The sequence below is a fragment of the Ursus arctos genome, unplaced genomic scaffold (assembly GCF_023065955.2).
Source record: "Ursus arctos isolate Adak ecotype North America unplaced genomic scaffold, UrsArc2.0 scaffold_7, whole genome shotgun sequence".
In the NCBI taxonomy this organism is placed as follows: Eukaryota; Metazoa; Chordata; class Mammalia; order Carnivora; family Ursidae; genus Ursus; species Ursus arctos.
This window is the reverse complement of record NW_026623089.1, coordinates 49732226-49751251: the sequence shown is the minus strand read 5'-3', so window position 1 is coordinate 49751251 and position 19026 is coordinate 49732226. Positions and strand designations below refer to the sequence as shown.

At 46.6% G+C, this 19026-nt stretch overlaps 1 protein-coding gene across 5 annotated transcripts in view; it reads left to right on the top strand.

The window, feature by feature from the left end:
* LRMDA (leucine rich melanocyte differentiation associated) overlaps positions 1–19026 on the top strand; it is a 1028511-nt gene that overhangs the window by 24996 nt on the left and 984489 nt on the right. The window contains exon 3 of one of the 5 annotated variants that reach the window (XM_057308257.1): positions 1–19026. This exon is cut by the window's left edge and continues 10386 nt beyond it. The exons of the other annotated variants lie outside the window; for them this stretch is intronic. The gene's annotated coding sequence lies outside the window, so the exon portion shown is untranslated. 5 annotated transcript variants of the gene reach the window in all.

Here is a 19026-nt window from a genome sequence, read left to right as displayed (position 1 = left end):
GAAAGGTGCACTTCACTCAGGCCTGGCCTCCCTGCGATGGCCACTGCTGGGACACAGAGCTGCGGAGGTTCCCTCGGGGCAGGCCTTTGCCAGAGGGGGTGTTGGGCGGGGTCCCAGAGGTTGCAATGCTTGTGAAAGAGGTAAGGAGAGGAACCCAAACCATTTTCAGCTTTTTCTTTGCAGATCCAACCTTTTAAGCATACCTACATTTACCTGCAATGGCAATCGTTTTGCATTTTAATGACAAATCAAGTACGCTAACTTGCATTTGAAACGAAAGTGCCTTAAATGTCTCTGGCTGTCAGAATGAGATGTTAGGAACTTGATGAAAAACGAACAAAGAAGACAAAGTATGAAGCCTGGATACAGTGCAAAATGAAATAAAACCTTGTATGGCCTGTCAGGGGTGTCAGTTGATATTCATATCTAAAGCACATTATAGCATTACTTTGCAGCTCCTAGCTTACTCATCTGTCTTTTTTAATTCATCACATTCGAGCCCACATCTTTTAAGTCTCGTGTGTCAACAATGGAAGAAATCTGTTAATTGACAAATGAGTGTCACAAATGTGAATTGGTGCATTTACATCAGCGGCAGGTGTAGTCTCTTTTGTTTTTTGTTGGATCTATTATTGGCATAAGCCAGTGTAAGACATCTGTCTTTGTCGGAATGAGAAATGACAGGCCTTCTTGGCTGTCATTGTCTTAGTGCGTGCTCATTCTGTGAGATACTGTATAAAGATAAAATGTCAGTTAAAAGAATATGAAAAACTATCTAGAGGAAGTCCTTAAATTACTCAGAGAGGGGATCCGGGAATTGGGGCTGGAATTGAAATCCGAGTGTTTCAGTTTGTATCTATCACACCTATTTAAAAATAATATTTCCTGAGTAACAGGATGAGGTTATCAAGCATTTAGGAAAATGTTATGTTGTGCTGGTATAATTAGCTTTATAAGGTGGGGAGAAAAAAATCTACCTTTGCAAGATATGAATTTATTTATTATAAGGTCGTCTCTCAGACAAGCACAGAATTGTCTCAATAAAAACACTCCAGGTAGGATTCTGGGTGTTGATTTGCATGTGTTTTGAAATATTGAAATTGTTCCCCTCCAATTTCTTTTTCGGTTATATTCCTATCTGAGACTGATGAGGAACATAATGAAATAAAAAGCAGCAGTTGTGGAGTGATGAGACAATTAGTGGGGAGAAAACTGTTAGTATCACTGAGCTCCTGGTGGGTTTAGAGATGCAGGCGAGTCTGGACACCTGAGGCTGTGCTGTTAACTCCAGTTACTGCTGGTAAGAGAGAAGGGGAGTCTCGGGTGAGGAGGCAGAAGGTCTGATGGCGGAGGAATGCCCTGCTCCCTCGTTGGCTTTGGCATGAGCTCAGGCAGCCTGGACATTAAGGGCTGATATGGACAGGGTGATTTCATCAGAGAATGTCCTGGGTGTTGGAGGGCGGATTCTTAAAGCGTGCTTCCCAAACCTGAATATGTCCACAAATCCTTTGGGGGTCTTGCTAAAATGCAGTGTCTGATTTAGTAGGTCTGGATTTGGGCCTGAGCCTCTGCATTTCTCACGAATTCCCAGGTAATGCTGACCTGTGCAGACCCATCTTGGGTATCAAGGCGTTCGAGTCCTCTTCCCACAGACCCTCTGATGGGTTCCTGTAAGACAGTGTGAGGTTATGAGAAGAGGGAAGTCTTTGGAAGCGCTGGGGTAGAGGGATTTCTACACCAAAAAGTTATTTTTTTCCCTGTACAAATGTTTCTAGCCCCTTCAGAGGAGGCTTGGGCTCATCGATCTCCCCCCTCCCCCCAGCTCTAAGTGGCTAGGAGACAGATTTGTCTCCTAGTCCAAGGTACCCTGCCTTCCCTGAAGGGGTTGGCATTGTGTGATGTATGCGGATGAACTGCACGTGTGCTCATTGTGTGGTTGAGGAAGGGCATGTTCTGAATCTTACATGTGTGTTTGTTTTTGTGTAACTTAGTGGTGCATTTGGGGATAGGCACATAGCAAGCCTAGCATGCACTACCTGTGTGATATATAAACACACGTTAGCTGTATATGTTTAGGGATAGGCATGTCCCAAACTATGGGTGAGGGTGTGTGTGTGTGGGGGGGTGCTAAGTGGAGCGCTAGGGTTCCTTAGCTGATACTCACTTGAATAATCAGATCAATGGGATATATGTGGAGTGGGGGGACTGCATGAGAATTTACTGTTGGGGCCCAGACGTAGTCCTTTGGTGTCATTAGTCATCGGTAAACATATTTGCCTCCAAGGTTCCTCCTGGCTCACTGCTGTAGAAGCTGACTGTAGTGTTTCTTTTCTGTTGGAATAGACCCCTGGCAAAGTGACAATACTGTTGGGTTCTGGGGAAGTCCTCAAATTATAATTGGAGGATCAAGGAAGGGCAAAATATGTGGAGCCTCAAGGCCAGAGACTCACGTTTTTCTCATTTCAGCTAGAATCATGACTGAGGACACAAAGCCCCTCTTCTCTTTTCATGCAAACTAATAATGAACTAATGAGTGATTAGGACGATGAAAGTGGTCTTTTTCTGAGGGAACTCAAGCAAGCTGATGGTTCTTTTTCCCGACTTTTCTCTCCTTCCTCTAGGCCCCTTTCTCCTTCCTTTCAAATTCTATGTCTTGCAGACCTTTTCCTGGCTGACCCTTAACTGATCTGTTCTGGAGGAAATTTTAATTTTGTTTTTCAAATTGAAACAAGGCTTACCTGAAAGGGCGTGAGGCAAGCCAGGGAGAAAGGAAGGGAAGCAGCCGATCTGAAAAAGGCACATACGTACGTTTGCACCGTAAACCCCTTTCACTATAAACTAGAATGTTTTTGTCACACTGAGAGAGGCCCATTTTGCTTTCTGGAGGTGCATTAGTAAAAAGGGAGCTGCTGGAGTGCAGAGTATATGTGTGTGTCCTCGCACATGTCTGCCTTCTAAAAATGGGCAAGGCATGCACCTCTATCTCGTGTTTATCCATACACATGTCTGTGTGTGCAGACATAGGCCAGATCCACACAGACATCCTTTTGTGCACATACTAGGGGACTACATACATAAGACCATTTTACGTGCCTGCTCGTGGGTTTTCACTGCTGGCTGTCAAGGAATCTGAAACAGACAAAAATTTACTGGGTAGTATTTAGAAACATGTCGGTGGTAACGACTGTAGCTCTGATTCCAATTAACACCCACTAAATTTAGGCTAATGTGGTGCATTTGTAGACCTGTTGAATGTGCTCGGCATCACGTTGCAAAAATCTAAAGTGGCCGTGGTTTAAGAAGACATTTTATGCTGACCGCTGCTTTCATGTCTCTTCCCCTCCCTTGTCAATCTGGCACATGGTGGTGAGCTCCCCTGTGAACTGTACAGTCTTCAGAATTTTTCTAAGTTTTGATTTTTTTTTTTTTTAAATAAAATGACCTTTCAATTGCAGAGAGCACCGTTAAAGTTTTAGCGTCCAACCTTGCTTAATGAAATACTACTTGGGAGTTCATAATTCATTTTTCACACCCCACTCAGCCCCTTTTCTGGCTATTTGGGTGAAAACAGCTGGAGAAGTGCTGCATTTTATGATTAAGGCACTAAAAGATTAGCCGTAGGCACTGCCCATCTATAGGGCTACAGAATTCAGGCTGCTGACAGCAGATCTGTTTTGAATCGGAGTCAGATTAAAGTGAGTGAAAATCATTTGGGGGCCGAGGGCTCAAAAGGTCACACGTGTAATGAATTGTGGGTGCTTGCCTGGCTTCCCAGGCGAGAACCGTAAGCAATTATTAAATGCCATTGTGCATTGGAAAGGGTTGGTTGGTGGTGACTTTGAAACTTTCCAGAAGCGAGGCTGCGAGATTGCAAAAGGTAGTAATAAGGCATTCGACAGGAGAGGATTTGGAGGGCTGTTGCCTTGTGTATTTGGCTTCATATGGGGAGAGGTTTATAATCCCCTCCCACCTCCAGTTTGCTCTGAGTGTGCAGTGAAGGCACCAGCAGTCCCAGGGGGGTGTGGGGTTGGTTTGGGTCTGTGGGCGAAGCCTGCATGGGACTTTCTCTTTGATAAGATCAATTGCTCTCTGCAATTGAAGGGTCATTTTATAAAGATCAAAACTTAGAAAATTATAAAGACTCTGCAGTTCACAAGGGAGCACACCACCATGCGCCAGACTGACAGGGGAGGGAAGGAGCGAGGGGTGGGGGCACAAAAGCTCCCTGCCTTTTCATGGTGCTGTGGGAGCTGGTGGTTTGGCTTTGACCTTCAGCTGTTCTGCAGTCATTAATATGTCTTTATTGACAATCTCCTTTTCATCCATTGAAGCCACCCCAAACCACCCTGGCCAGCGGCGTAGGCATCAGGGACTGATCGTCTGAAGTTCCTTCCCTCCTGAAGATGAGGGGGCTTGGACTGCCTTGGCTAAGTGAGGTGGTACCTTACCCCCTTTCCAGTGTTCTTCGTCTCAGGTGGTGTGGCCTAGCCTTGTAGACCGATTCCAGAAAGTTCCTTCATCCCAGAGAGGGAACACCCCTGAATTAGTAACTTTTCTCCTATTTGACATGGATCTCTCCCATTCTAAACCATCCCCTCTCCCTGGGTTCTCTCTCTCTCGCTCTCTCTTTTTCCCAGAATTTGGGAAACCTGGCATAGATGTCTCTGGAAAAACCTGCTCTGAAATGGAAAGCAAAACAAAAAAACCAACCCAAAGTTAAACAATTAGGTTTAATTGGTGGGTTTTTTTTTTTTTTTTTTCCCCAGTGGCTCAGTTTATTCAACAGTTACTGAATGCTGCTATCTGCAGGATAGGAAGGGTAGGCATTAAAGATACCAAGAGGACTAACCTCCCCATGGAGGACACAGACGTAGAGATTGGTGACTACAGCCCAGTGGAGTGATAAAATCCTGAGGAAGATACAGGGTACTGATGATGTGGAGGAGTGGCAGTTGACCCATCCTGGGGGTGGTGAGGAAGCTTTCCTGAGCGGTAGCAAGTCTGAGCTGAATCTGAAAAAGGGAGCAGGATGACCATTTGAGAGGATGAGGGACTCTCGGCTGATGGAACAGTGTGAGTGATGGCAGGGAAGGGCAAAACAGCTGGAGCCACAGCTCAGCTCACCCCGGTGGGTGACCTCCCCACTTGCCATTTCTTGACCAGGGTAACATTTGACATCCTAGTAGCCTCTGGTTTACTCAGCAAACATATTGAGTGCTTACCGTCTGAACCTTTTCTAGGTACTTGAGCTACATCAGGGTAAAAAGCAAAGACCTCAGCCCTCTGTGCATCTTGTTTTTCCTTCCTCTTCCCTCCTAAATTTCCCCTGCCTTTTGTCTTTATGTTAAGGAACTGGGATCAAAGAGGAGAGGGGAAACAAGGGTGTGGCCCATCATGTATTTGTGATGGATTTCTGGAGGACCTTACACTTGGATATGGATAAATTGTGGGGACCAGAGGCCCTAGCCACCTATCAAGGTAGCAGGCTCTTCACTTGCTCTGATGCCTTACTGCTGCATGGTACCTCCACTCTCCTCTTGTCTCCTTTCTAAGGCACTGACCGTTACTCATACTTACATACAAGTAGCCCGTAGCAGTAAGAATCCCCAAGGAGTATCTTGATGTTTTCAGTGATTCTAATTAAGCACTTGTGGTGGAATATCAGGTATTTTAGACTAAGCATGAGGATTTGCTTTTAGGGAGGGGTGGAAAGGTGCTTAGGGACATTCATAATAGCCCCAAAGGACTTCACATAGATGTGTGCATCCTCCCCCCCGCCCCCCCCCCCCGCCAAATTTCTTTGCTCTGGTTGTCTTCAGTTCTTTGAATTCAAGTGTGGGTTGGGGGGGTAAGACAGACTGTTGACTATGGCCCAAGGATATAAAAGAAGACCTTTAGGAATCCAGCACCGTCTTGATTACTGTGTAGGACCATTGCATGTAGGTGATAGGGCAGCCATAGTCTCTATCTACAGAGCTCTTTCTGGAGGAAGTCTTCCAGAAGGTAGATCGGCTCAAGAGACACCCAGTGTGTTGAGACACACAACTCAGCCAGTAATAGACTCCCACCTGCCATGGCCCTATGAGGTCTGTGGCTTAGAGTTGGGTTGGATGTTCTCTTTGCTTTTGAGTTTCTGCAGTTACAGTGATGATTATTTCTTTTTGGTCCAATGAACTTGGAACGAAAGGAAACTTTTTTCTCCCATGGTAGAAGGTTTTTGCAGAAGGTCGTTGGGGGAATGTTGGGCACAGGATTTGGGAGGGGGTAGGGTAAGGAAGGATGAATGCCAAGCCCCAAAAAGGGGTGGGGTGGGGAGGTAGGGGCCTGTCTGCATTATTGGTCCATGGCGCCCATCCAGCCTGTGGCCTCTCTCACACAAAGCCTTCGTTCTGATTAATGGCATCCGTGTCTGGGAGGCATGGATTGTATTAGACCTTGTTTAAAAATGCTCGCTATACATTCACTTCCTCTGGAAGTGCACCAAAATAGGACGAGAGGAAAAAAGGGAGCGAGAGAAAGAGCCTGCATTTGGAAAGGGTAGAAAGGAAGGCTTTTTTCATAAATGATTTCTGTGACTTTCTGTACTCTGCAAGGCTTTATCTCTGCAGGACTCCTATGGGAGAGCAAGGGGAAAAAGTGAAGACAGACGTCTTGGGAAAGAAAATGGGTTTCTTTGCCAAAACTGGGAGATGGTGCTGGCTCTCTTGGCTTTTTAGAAACTCCAAGAAATCTGCTGACATTTTAAAGGAAAAAAAAAGATGATTTATGATGACATCACATGTTGCCCAAGCAGATCCTGTGAGAGGAAAACGGCTTTTATAGAGCGCATGTTGCAATAAAGAAACAGCGAGTCACCGGGGGAGCACCATCAATTGAAATGCCTTCAGTTATTTGCCTTAACTGCTCCCTACCCCCAACCCAACCAAAAGGCCTTGGCAGCTTCTAGGGCCTTGCTGTAAAGGGGTGCAGGGGGCCTGAGCCCAGAGCATGCTGCCCTGTTTCCCCCATCTCCCTCGCCTTCAGTCTCTTTCTGATGACTTTCATTGCATCTTGCTTTTAGGTTCCTGTTGGTTAGGGTGCGTATGTAGGCATTGTACTGGCTGCTTGTGTGTGTGTGTGTGTGTGTGTGTGTGTGTGTGTGTGTGTGTGTTGGGGGGTGGGCCACCCCTGTGTGTTGAAGTGGTGGGTGATGGGATGAGGCGAGGCAGTGAGTTTTTGCTTTTCTCAGAGTGGCAGAGCAACGCTGCACTGTTGGGGAGGGGTGGGGCCTGTCACCAGCCTGTTCGGAGGTAGAACCTGGAGCTTGGTGTGGGGGGTTACCTTTCACAATAACTGCACTTTGAGCCTCAGACAAGGTCCAGAGCCTGGTTTTGGTCTCTAGGGAGTTTGCTCGTCTTGGTTGTGTGCTGGGTGCTGTGACTCACCATCTGCAGGGTACCAGCCCTGGATCCCAGCAACATGGTGGAGTCTAGAAGGTTTGTCTTTACTGGCCCCATATTCCTGGTTCTTCACTGCACTTCTCCCCTTTAATGACTTGTTCTCCCCCTTTCCCCCTCAAGACCCCAGTACCTTCCTGCTTTCTCTTTGCTGCCCTAAGAACAGTCTGACTACCAGATCAGGGACCCTTTCATATTCATATTGAGTTTATAGAATGGTTTCTGTCTTGCCTGTATTTGCATTTCAGGGAAGATCAAAACCTAAAGCAGGGCAGAAATGCTTTTGAGGGAGTTTCAGCCATTAGAAAGTGGGATTTCAGGGTGTCCTTCTGAGATGGCTGTGTATGTGTGTGTGTGTGTGTGTGTGTGGGATTGGTTAGGCCAGCTGTAGTGTGGATGATGCTCCTCCTTCCCTGTGCTGGAATGGCTTTCGTGGCCCAGAGGTAGCCTCTCTGTGGGGTGGGTCATCCTAGTCCGGCCCTCAGTCTGAGCAGCCTTACTGATCGTCCATTTGAACAGTCATGCACTCAGAGTACATGATATTGGGGACTCTTCCCCCAGGGGAAGGGCTAGTCACTGCCTGGTGATGGGTAGGAGGTCTTCAGGCCTTAGTGCTGGCCAGCTAGGGCCAGACCCTGCCTTGCTTTTCCATACTCCAGAAGGATTCTGTCTAGTCCTGGGAGATCTTTGAAGCTTTGGGCCCTCCCTTTTCAATCAGCAGCTCTGACCCAACACGTATCTATGGTACAAAGATGCTGCTGATTTCCTGCATAGGCTGGTTGGTTTGTGAGCCTACAAATGCTTGCCCATGGGCTCTCTGCCTTGAGCAGTAAAGTTCACTTCAGGGAGGAGAAATGGCCTGATCATGGTCAAGTTCTTGGTATTTGCTAGAGATAGGCATTTCCTTTTTTTTTTTTTTAAGATTTTATTTATTTATAGACAGCGAGAGAGGAAACACAAGCAGGGGGAATGGGAGAGGAACAAGCAGGCTCCTAGCGGAGAAGCTTGATGTGGGGCTCGATCCCAGAACGCCGGGATCATGCCCTGAGCCGAAGGCAGACGCTTAACGACTGCGCCACCCAGGCACCCCAAGATAGGCATTTCCTAACTGCCTTTTTAACATCTGTATATGGTGGTCATAATAACCCACCCATCATGCCATCACCTTCACCCTGCTCTTATTGAGGTCTAGCCCCTGCCTTCAAGAAGCTCACCCTTTGTTTTGTAAACAAAACATTTTTTTTTTTCCTTTAGAGAAACCTAATTTCATCCAAAGAGCTATGGCTCACCCTGCATACACTGTGGGAGTGGGGGAGTTGAACTTTGTCCTATGCCAGGCACTTGGAAACACTTAGGAACCCAGTGAGCCCTTATCTTCAAGGGAATGGAGGTAAAACCCTCTTATGGTCTCACAGCTCCTAAGTTGCCATCAGCATTAGAACGTGGTCCTTTCTGGGCCTGTGCTCCCTCTCCTGCACCGTGCTCTTGGCAATGGTGCACATAATGCTTTGGGTTCTGCTGTTTTTCACTTAACATGTCAGAAGCATTTTTCTGTGTTTCTATAGTATTCATGATAATCTTTTTAAATGACTACATGATTTTTCTCCCCATGCTGATTTACTCTAATGTAAACCAGTCCCTGAAATATTGAATGTTTATTTCTAATTTCTTTGATGTTGGAAATTGAGTGGAGAGTACCGAGACTGCCCCCTCCCCACACCGTTCCCCAAAAGGAGCCATTGGGCCAGCACAGATGGAGCCTTGTGGGGGTCTCCAGGTTGTTTGGGGAGCTTGTTGGTCTCTGTCAGTGAAGATTCATGGAAGGAGAGTTTGTCTTTTCCTTGACCCTCTGGCTTCTGACTGAAGCCAGATTTCCTTGCTGGGCCTTCACAGAGATCCCTGACTTCCCCCTTTTTCTCAAGAGAGCCAAAACCATCTTCCCAGGCTGGTCCCTTCTCTCCCATCATCTTGGCCACCTTATTCCAGGATTCATTCTCTTGACCCACAGTGCTCTCAGCCTCCTCTTCCCTCAAATCTTCTGTCCCTAGCTCTGTCCAGCCTTGAGACCTCAGTTCAACATACATAGCCTCTAGGCAGTCCCTCTACCAAAGTTGATTTCTCCTTGCCCCAGACTCCCTAAAACCCTACCCTTTCAACTTGACATCGAATTATATACCATCACACGAACCCCTATGTCCTCAAAACTGGGTAAGAGGCAAGGGGGTCTCATGTTCCTCTTCCCACTGCTCTTTTACTCTTGTCCTATTTAATCTTCATAACAAAGGTTTGAGGTGGGATTTATTATCCCCACTTCCCAGTGAGGAGGGGTTAAAGTTATCCCAGGCAGGGCAAGAGAAAATGAGGACCATGTAAGTGGCAGAACTCCCAGATGGCAGGGACTGTTTAACTTCCCCTTGGTGATCAGTGTGCAGTGCAAGACACATGGTAGGTGCTCACTAAATGCTTGTTGAGTTGAATTGTTGGACAGTTTCCTTTGTGGGGGTGAAAATTCCTCCTGTGCACTGCTGAATCAGGAGGGAAAAATTTAGTCAGCTGTGCATGTGGCGTGCGCTTCTAATTTCAAACAGTGATCTCTGCAGTTTGGCAGGGTTGAGAATTGACAAGAGGTGGAGAGGAGGGAAAAACATCTTGAAGCTGCTTTCTGCCCTGAGCAAGAGCAAAGCCCCACATCTGTTCCTTGTCTCTGTCCCAGTTCCCCTCTCTTGCTGAGATCCTAGCAGCGGGTGGGAGTGTGGGTATGGCCAGATCTGAGAGCTGCAGGGTCTGAGCTTGGGAGTTCAGCACTCAGGGGGCATGTTGGTCCCCCTTAGCTTTGTGTGTCAGGTCAGGGTTACCCAGCATGGGGTTTGGTCTGTGCAGCATTTCTAGGGTTTGTACCCTCTCTTCCCTCACTGATGGATCCAACAATCTGTTTGGGAAGCTTTGGAGGCCATGGAGGGCTTTCCCTCTTGCTGCTGCTTCATTCTCGGCCGGAGACAGGAGACTGGATGTAAACCAAAGTAGGGGCCCAATGAGAGGTGTATATCACAGGGGGCCTAACTGTGGTGTCCACCGACGTGGGAGTGAGCCCAGGCACTTATAGCAAGGTAGGGGAAACCAGGGCTGTGTACCCAAGTGGGAGCCAGACCAGGAGTGTGCCCCAAAGTGGGACCCAACCTGGAGATTTTCTGCAGGGGCCAGCCTAGCATTCTGTGGTAGAGTTAGGGAGTCAGCCTGCAGGGACCGTAAGTGCTGTGTGATGGGTGGAGGAAGCGCTGGAGAGCTGAAGGAATCCTAGAGATGGGTTTTCTACAAAGAGATGATAATAAGTGTAATTCAAAGTGTGTTGGGTAATGCTGAGTTTCAAAGGTGACTGGTTTCCTGGGGTCAGGGTCTCTTGGAGCCATTCATTCCAGTCTGGCATCGGGATCTCCAGGCAGCGGTTCAGCGGGCTGCATTGGGAGGTGAAGTTGTTGGGACCCTGCAGAGAGGCAGGGTCAGCCCTACTGCCGGCTGCAGTGCCATGGGCTGAGGCTAAGCTGTTTAACATTTTGCGACTTAGATTCCTCATCTGTGGAATGCTGGTTGGGAGGATTAAATAAGATGAAGCTTGTAAGTTGTTGGATGCAGTTTCTGGCTTCTGGTAAGCGGTTGGTCAGTGTTAGCAGATGCTGTTGGGATCATGTCATCATGATTGTCTCGTCTGTGACCGAGGAGACTTTCCCCTGGAACAGTGGTTCTCAACCTGTGATCCAAGACCATCAGCATCACTTTGGAGTTAGTTAAAAATGCAAATTATTGGACTCTACCTCACTGAGTTTCAGATTTAGTAGGTCTGGGGACCTCACTGGAGACGTCTCTTTGCCCTTGGGTTCCACGTGATAGAATTTGAAATGTGTCGTTGTGTATGCTGTTCCTCCCACTGCCCTGCCATTCCTTCTGGATGGCTAGAAGATTGATTACCTGGAATTCTTTTGAAATCAAGGATTCCCATGATCAAAGCAGGAAAAACTGGGGGGGGGGCACGATGAAGCCTCATGAAGAGGGAGTGTGGCAGTGAGTGCTTTTGCTGTTAAAGCCAGCCTTGCTTGGGTACAGGACAAACTTGGTCCTGTGGCCCCTCTATCAGGTGACTGAGGCACAAGGGCAGTTTGTCTTAGAACTTTCTGGAGGGTACTCAGTGTAGGACATAACCTGAGTCCCTCATGGTGATACTGTTTCATTTTGTATTGTGTCCCATTTTTTGGGGGGTAGTCTGATCAATTGGATTGTTTTCAGACTCTTGTATGTGTCTGGGTGTGCATGATGCAGTACTCAATTCATTTGGTAAACATGTCTTGAGGCACAACCCTCAAGGTCTGCACCAGTGTCACCTCCTACAGGAATTGTTCCTGATATTCTGTCCTGCCTTAACACTTGGTGCTGTGTATCACACTGCAGGACAGATGTCCCTTTGTGGAGCCCTCTGCCCACCAGACATGTGCTCATTCAGGATGGAAGCTAGTTCTTGTATCTCTAGCACAGCCCTTGGCACGTAGTCCTATTCAAAAATGTCTCTTGAGGGACTATAAACGTTTTTGGGGGCATAAGGAAGAGTCCCATGTTGTCAGTGGGGTCCTTAGAATGGAACCTCAGGGGAGGGTAATGTGGGCAGCTCTTGGTTGGATATCTGGGAGTGTCCGAGGTCTAAGAGATTGTAGCTCTTAGGTGCTCTCCCTCTGGCCCTAATTGCTTCCTTCCTGTGTTTCCTGGGGAGATGATTCTCCTGTGAGCCTTGAGCCCCCTTGGGAACCTCTCCCTAGAGATTAACATGGGTGTTGGGGAATCAGTTCAGTCTGTGGGAGCCAAGGCCTTGGGGAAAGGGTCAGACCCCAAGAGCCCTGGTGAGGATGTCGCAGTGGAGGAATCAGGGGCCATTCACGGGTAAGCCAGGTCTCTGCCCTTCTCTGGTTTTCCTAACCAGTGTGAATTTTGAGAGCCTGGGACTGTTTCTGAGACATAATTGGATCACTGAGTCCTGGTCTTCAGGCAAGTAGTCTTTTTCCTAAAGAAAGGGGGACGTGCAGATCATTGAAGCCCATTGTTTCAGGTAATTCATGGTTTGGTATCTGGGCTCCTTTGAAGGAAAAAGACTCCAAAATATAAACCTTTCTTCTCATAATAGAATCCGCTTGTGTTATTTAAATCCCAGGGTTTTACATTACAATAGTCGCCCATCAGGCTTGGAGAGAAATGGAACTTTCTCTGACAATAGGGTCTGTGGTGTGCTTGCTGGCTTAAAATTAAACCTAATCAGGAGGTGTCACTGAAGCCTGTGCTGAGTAAATGATGGAGCACGAAATAAAATGATTTATACAACTTTCTTTCCCAATAGGCAGTGCTTTTTAATGTTTTTCTCCTTCTGAAAGAAGGCGTGGGTGTTGAAAGTGATTTTTGATTATGTTTTTCTTAAGTGGTCCAAGACCACAACATTCTAAGAGCCGCCCTCGGTACCCGATCCGCACCCGCCCCCTCCACAAGGTTGACTCTTGTTTGAACTTTCACAATTTGCAAACATTAGAGTGTTCTGACAGCCTCACTGGAGATTCTTCAATCTGGCCCCTCGGCACTGAAGTGGGATGCTGAGCCTTTTGGGAGTAACCAGGGATCTGAATTTAACGTGGAGTCATTCAAGTCTTGTTCCCACCTATTGGGCTTCTGTTTCAAGACTATCGCCTTAGGGTTAAATTGGTTGGTTGTGGCATCATGTGTTAGGATAATTTAAAAAGAAATCGATGCTTGTGAACGTGGGGTCCCGCATGGGAGTAGATGTGTTTGCACATGTGTGGCCCCAAGCTGAGCTAGGGGTATGGCGTCATCAGCTCAAGGTGAGGGGGGAGGTGGATTCTGCCCTGCTTTCCTACCCTAAATATGTGCAAACTCAGCCCATCCAAAGCAGATTTCGCTTCCTCCTCACATTTTTCTTGTCTCCTTTATCTCAGTTGCTGGTATTGCCATCTTCCCGATAACCCAGGTTCAAGTGTAAGTTCATGTTCTCATACCCTTAAGAATTGTTAAAGTATTATAGTTGTGGTGCCTGCCCACATCTCTTCTCTCCTCCAAATCCTGCTAACAGAGCAGGAATTGTCTAGCAGGAATTGTCTGATCTAAGTCGCTTCCCTGCTTGAAATCCAGGCCAGACTCCTAGCCTCCAGGGGACTTTTCTGGTTTAATTCCTCTTTTCCTAAACTTTGGCCAAATGACCTGACTCAGTGTGTCTTGTGTTTTTCCAGCTCTTGGTCTTCATTTTTGTTGTCCCCTTGTATTAGTTTGCTAGGACTACTATCACAAAACACCATGGACTGAGTAGCTTAACAGAAATTTTCTCAGTTCTGGAGGCTGGAAGTTCAAGATCAAGGTGTTGGCAGGGTTGGTTTCTCCTGAGGTTTCTCCTCGCTCCTTGGCTTGTAGAAGACCTTCATCTCTTTGGGTCTTCACATGGTCTTCCCTCTGTGCATGTCTGTATCCCAGTCTCCTCTTCTTCTAGGGACACCCATCATGGAGGCTCAGGGCCCATGCTAATGACCTCACTTTAACTTAATTATCTCTTGAAAGCCCCCATCTCCAAATACTGTCCCATTCTGAGGTATTGGTGATTAGGGTTTCAAATCCCATTTTAGAGGAATGCAATTTAGACCATAATACCCCTCCCCTAGGAGAGCACTTACCCCTGTCCAGCATCTACATGTTCCAGGCTTGTAATCTGAATGTCCTGTTTCGTAATCTGAAGTTCTCCCAACTCTCTGTACGATTGCCCAGCTGTCTTGTGCTCCTGGGGGCCTCCCACTTCAACCAAGTCCCCACATACAGTTGCTGGCATGAAGGCTGGATTTCTGCTTCCACCTCTTAGGGATATAGGTCCGTATAACTCTTGGGGACTTGCTGTTCCCACCATGAATGGTCCCTTCTGATTAAGCAGTGCCTCAAACGTACTATGTGTGGCCACCTGTATAATTCATGAGGGAGGACTCATGTCATCCTGGGTCTGCTGCTCATTTGCAAGAATTATGGGTTTTGACAGAATTCCCTGTCTTGCAGGCCCCTTTGTCATATCTGTGGTAATTACTATTCCTTTTCCAATTGCTTATCCATGATGGCCCCTTTCAGCCGCTGCAGAAGAGACACCCCTATCCTCTTATGCAGAGGCAAGCTGGGTCAATGCCACTACCACTGTGTCCTTTGAGGCATGGCCTACCCCGGGTCTTCCTTTCCCCTTTTCTGCCCCCCCCCCTTCCCCATTCCCTGGTTTTTGAGCCATGCCCCACTTAAGAAATGGATCGAATGGATTGTCACCCTTTTGATTTTTAGACAATTGCTCTGAAGGGCTGGAGGCTGGGAGAGTAGGTCTTTCAGTCTCCATGCAGCAGCCTGTCACCCCTTCAGTGCTGCCTGTTTTCACCCTGGGAGGGGCAGCTCCTTCCCAAGATTACAACCTGCTCTGAGTCCGGTGGAGAAAAATAGCGAAGGGAACATCATATTTAAGAATCTGAATGTGCTGAGTGGATGCTTTAGAAACCTAACCTCAGGCAAAAGGTCCTTGGTTCAGGCGTGGTGACTGATGTGGCGTTGTCTGCTGTTAATAACCAAGAGATTGAAGATCCAGTGAAGTCATATTTTTGCCTGTCAACAGAGAATCTCTAATCCTTTAACTTCTTCAGTTTTAATATTTGAATTTGCTTGGGTTTGCCTCCAGAGTTGATGTGCTTTGTCCCCTTAGCACCTTACTGTATTTAATTGACTGAATTAAGACAGGTTTCTGTTTTAAAGTTCTTAGCATTTTACATTTAAAAGGCTGTTCTTTAATAACTTTGGAAGGAGTTGACTGATTTTGATGAAATCCTATCCATTATAAAAGGCATTAACGTACCCCTCAGGTTTTATTTAAATATAGTCTGGCCTCTTGAAACAAAGTAGCAATGAGTAAAAACGTCCAAAAGACTATTTCTTCATTAATGTGTAAGGGATTTCGGTGGGAATTGATGTATTTTTATAAGGTATGGAGATACTGTTTCACCTGTATGAATTTCTGCATAAAAGGAGGGTATCACTGTGTAACCAGTCATGGGTGAGTTAGACATGGGCTCTCTGGCCTCAGTGACTGACTTTAGTCTCAGTCACGTGTTTGCATTCCCCCTTCACTGACCTCACTACCGCAGCGCCCCCCATATACATCCTCTGCGTACAGCTGAATCTCATGCATGGTTCGCTTTATTTGGACCTTTGCCCTCAGCCTCTTTCCTGGCTTCATTTGACTTCAGGGACCTCCTTCAGGGCATTGCTATTTCTGGTTCACTATAGCTCCCAAGGCTTCTTCCGGCAACAGAAAGAGTTCTTACCTTCATGGAGCTTATATTTTAATTGGGGCAAGAGTCAGAGGATATGGCCAAATGAATAGGGAGATGATGGCATCACAGGGAAAAAGCTTAGACTGCTCTGAAAACACCTGAAAGGTACACCCAACCTTAGGAGGACGGAGAGTATCAGGAAAGGCAGCTTGAAGGAGGGGGTCATCTATGAAGGCGCCACTCATTCACTTTACAGACCATTATGTGTTGAAGGGGTAGTCCCTGTGCTGATGGCTGGCAATTAACAGTAAACAAAAGGCAGGGTCTTTGTCCTCATGAAATTATATTTTAGTTGGAAAAGTAGCCAAGTAAGGTGAAGAGTATTTCAGGCAGAGGGAAACAGAATGGATGATGTCTGGATCCTAGAGAGCATGAGTATATTCGAGGCACATGAGGCAGGCAGGGGCTGGAGGACTGAGGGGTCTGTAAACCCTGTTAAGAAATTGAACTTTATTCTGAGGGTAAGGGGTTGCCACTGAATGATTTTAGGTCTGAGAGTGGCAAGGTCATATTTGTATTTTAGATCACTTCTGTTGTCATAGAGAGAGGGGACTGGACGTGCAGTTTAGGGAATCAGTTACAAGGCTGTGGAGTCCTCCAGATCAGGCATGGGGGCCTGCACTGGAGCAGCGGTAGGACAGGTGAGCAGATAAATCTGAGCAATATTTTAGGAGGCAGTTGTACCAGTATTTGTGTGGAGTGGATGTGGAATGGTGAGGCATGGGAGGAATCATAACTGGTTCTAGGGTTTAATAATGGAATACTTGGAAGGATGGTGGTGGCTTTCGAGGAGATGGGGAAGCTCGGGAGGAATAGGATTTTCAGGGTGGAAGAGATGGGGGGGGGATGAATTGAGGACACATTGAGTATGAGATGCCTATGGGAGCATCCAGTGCAAATGTCCAGGAAGCGGCTGGATATATTGGATCTGGGGTTGAGCGCAAAGTCTGGGCTGGAGGCCCACAATGGGAAGATCAACATAATGAGGTATTTAGGACATGAGACTGGATGAATTTGGTTGGAGTTGGGGGAGGGAAGTTTAGATTATAGAACAGATTTCAGGATTTAAGGAATGAACTAAGGATGAGCAAAGACAGTAGAGAAAAACCAGGAGATAGGTGGTGGTTGTCTGAAACTAAGGAAGGAGAATTACTTAAAGAGGAGGGGACTGGTCACTGGGGTAAAATGCAGGGAGGAAAAATAGAATGAGGTCTTGGAGTAGCCATCGGGTTTAGCATGCGAAGGTAGGTGGTGACTTTGGCAGGAATGATTTGATAGAACGGTGGGCTTTTCTGTCCACACGATGTCTCCTTAGCACTTTCTACTCTCTCCATCAAAAACTCTTCAGTTCAAGGCATGATCCTCTCTCACCTGGACTTCCGTTGTAGCCGCCTGAATGGTCCACCAGCATATTCTCTCTTCTGCAGAGAGTGATCTTGTGAAGAGGCAAATCTAATTACTTCTTCGCTTAGCATCATTCAGCAGCTTTATGCTGTTACGATAAAGACCCATTCCTTCGCACAGAGCCCGAGTCTCCCGATATCCTCTGTCCTCACTTTGTAGCATGTTCTCTCGCTCTCCGCCTGGCCGTGGGTCTTCCTTAAATGTTCTGAGCTGATTGTGTCTCCTTTGGCCATCGGGACTTTGTACGGGCTGTTTTCTTTGCTTGGAAGTCTTTTGCCTCCCCTTTCACTGACTTCATTCTCTTTGTCTTTCAGGTTTTACTCTGAGCTTCACCCTTAGGGAAGTCTTGGCGGACCTCTGTCACATATTCAGCTCTGTCCATTCGGGTGTTCTCACAGCATCACTTGTCTTGCTCTCATGGCTGTGGCCGATTGCATATGTCCCCCATTCTTCCCCGCTCCCTATATCCACGCCCGTTGCTGTGTGGTTTTGCAATTCCTCTCCCAGGGTGTGTTCCGCTGACCCATTGATGTTGGGTACAGCCACACGACTTGGTCAGGCCAGAAGCATAGGTGGAAACGAGAGTGTGCCTGTTCTGCACCTATACCTTAGGAGACATTGCACATTCTGTCTGCCCTTCTAGAGCTCCTGCTGCTGTCCATTCTGAGACTGGCCTGACCCTGAACTTGAGCGGGAAGTTCCGTCTCATCCCTCCTTGCCTCTACTTTTCTCCTGAAGGTGCCTCCCTGCAACTGTAGGGAACAACATGACCCAACTGGTTGTAAGTCCATGCTGGAACATCCAGAGGAGCGTCTCTGAGTCCAGCCCAGCCAAGCTATAGCTGCTTGGCAGATGTGTGAGAATAAATGAGTTGTGGTTTGTTGAATACAATTATCTTGGTGATAGATGGCTGATAAAATAGCAATCAGAGCTGTGAGTGTGTGTGTGTGTGTGTATTTGTTATTTCTGTTTTCTAGCTAAATACTAAGTTCCATGAGGGCAAGTTTCGGGTCTGTTACTGTGCACATATTTCCCTGCACAGTGTCTGACACATGGTGGGTGTGCAACACATTTGTTAAGTGATTGAGTAAAGTATGTGTTTCAACTCAGTTAGGTGGTGGGTCTTTATCTTCCATGATAACCTCAGGAGCTTACTGCTTCTGGCCAAATTGGCATAGTGCCAAAGGTATCAGGATACATTTTGCATTTAATTATAATACTTTGCCAACTTGAAACAAAATGACAGCTTTTAGAAATGTTTCCTATAATTTAGAAAGAAATTTTGATAAAACATTGGTTTGTGTTAAGAAGTTAAAGTGTGACTTGGGGAAAATGCTTCATCTGCAGTCTTAAAGTGAAAATGAGTATGTTGATCTCACCTAGTTAAAAATTATTTATCTAGGTTGCTGTGTATAACATTACTCTACCCCAGTTACAAATAGGTTCATTTTCATAGATAATTTCTACTTTAAAAACAGATCTAGGCTTTTAAAATCTGTTGATTTAAGAGTTAATTTTGGTGGAGTTGAGGAAAAACACCCACAGAATTTAATATCTTTGTCTTATGGCGGGGTTTCGGGGGGAGGGGGAAGCATCTTGTTATGGGGAATGAATACAGGGCTTGGAGTCAGAGGACAGATACTGCTGTTTACTAGCTCTGTGACCATGAAAAGTGATTTCACCTTCTTGGGCTTTATTTTCTGCACCTGTAAAATGGGGTTGATTAATATCTACTTCATAAGGTGGTGAGAAATGCTTTGCAAAAATAGAAGGGCTTGTAAGTTGTAGTTAATTGAATGAAA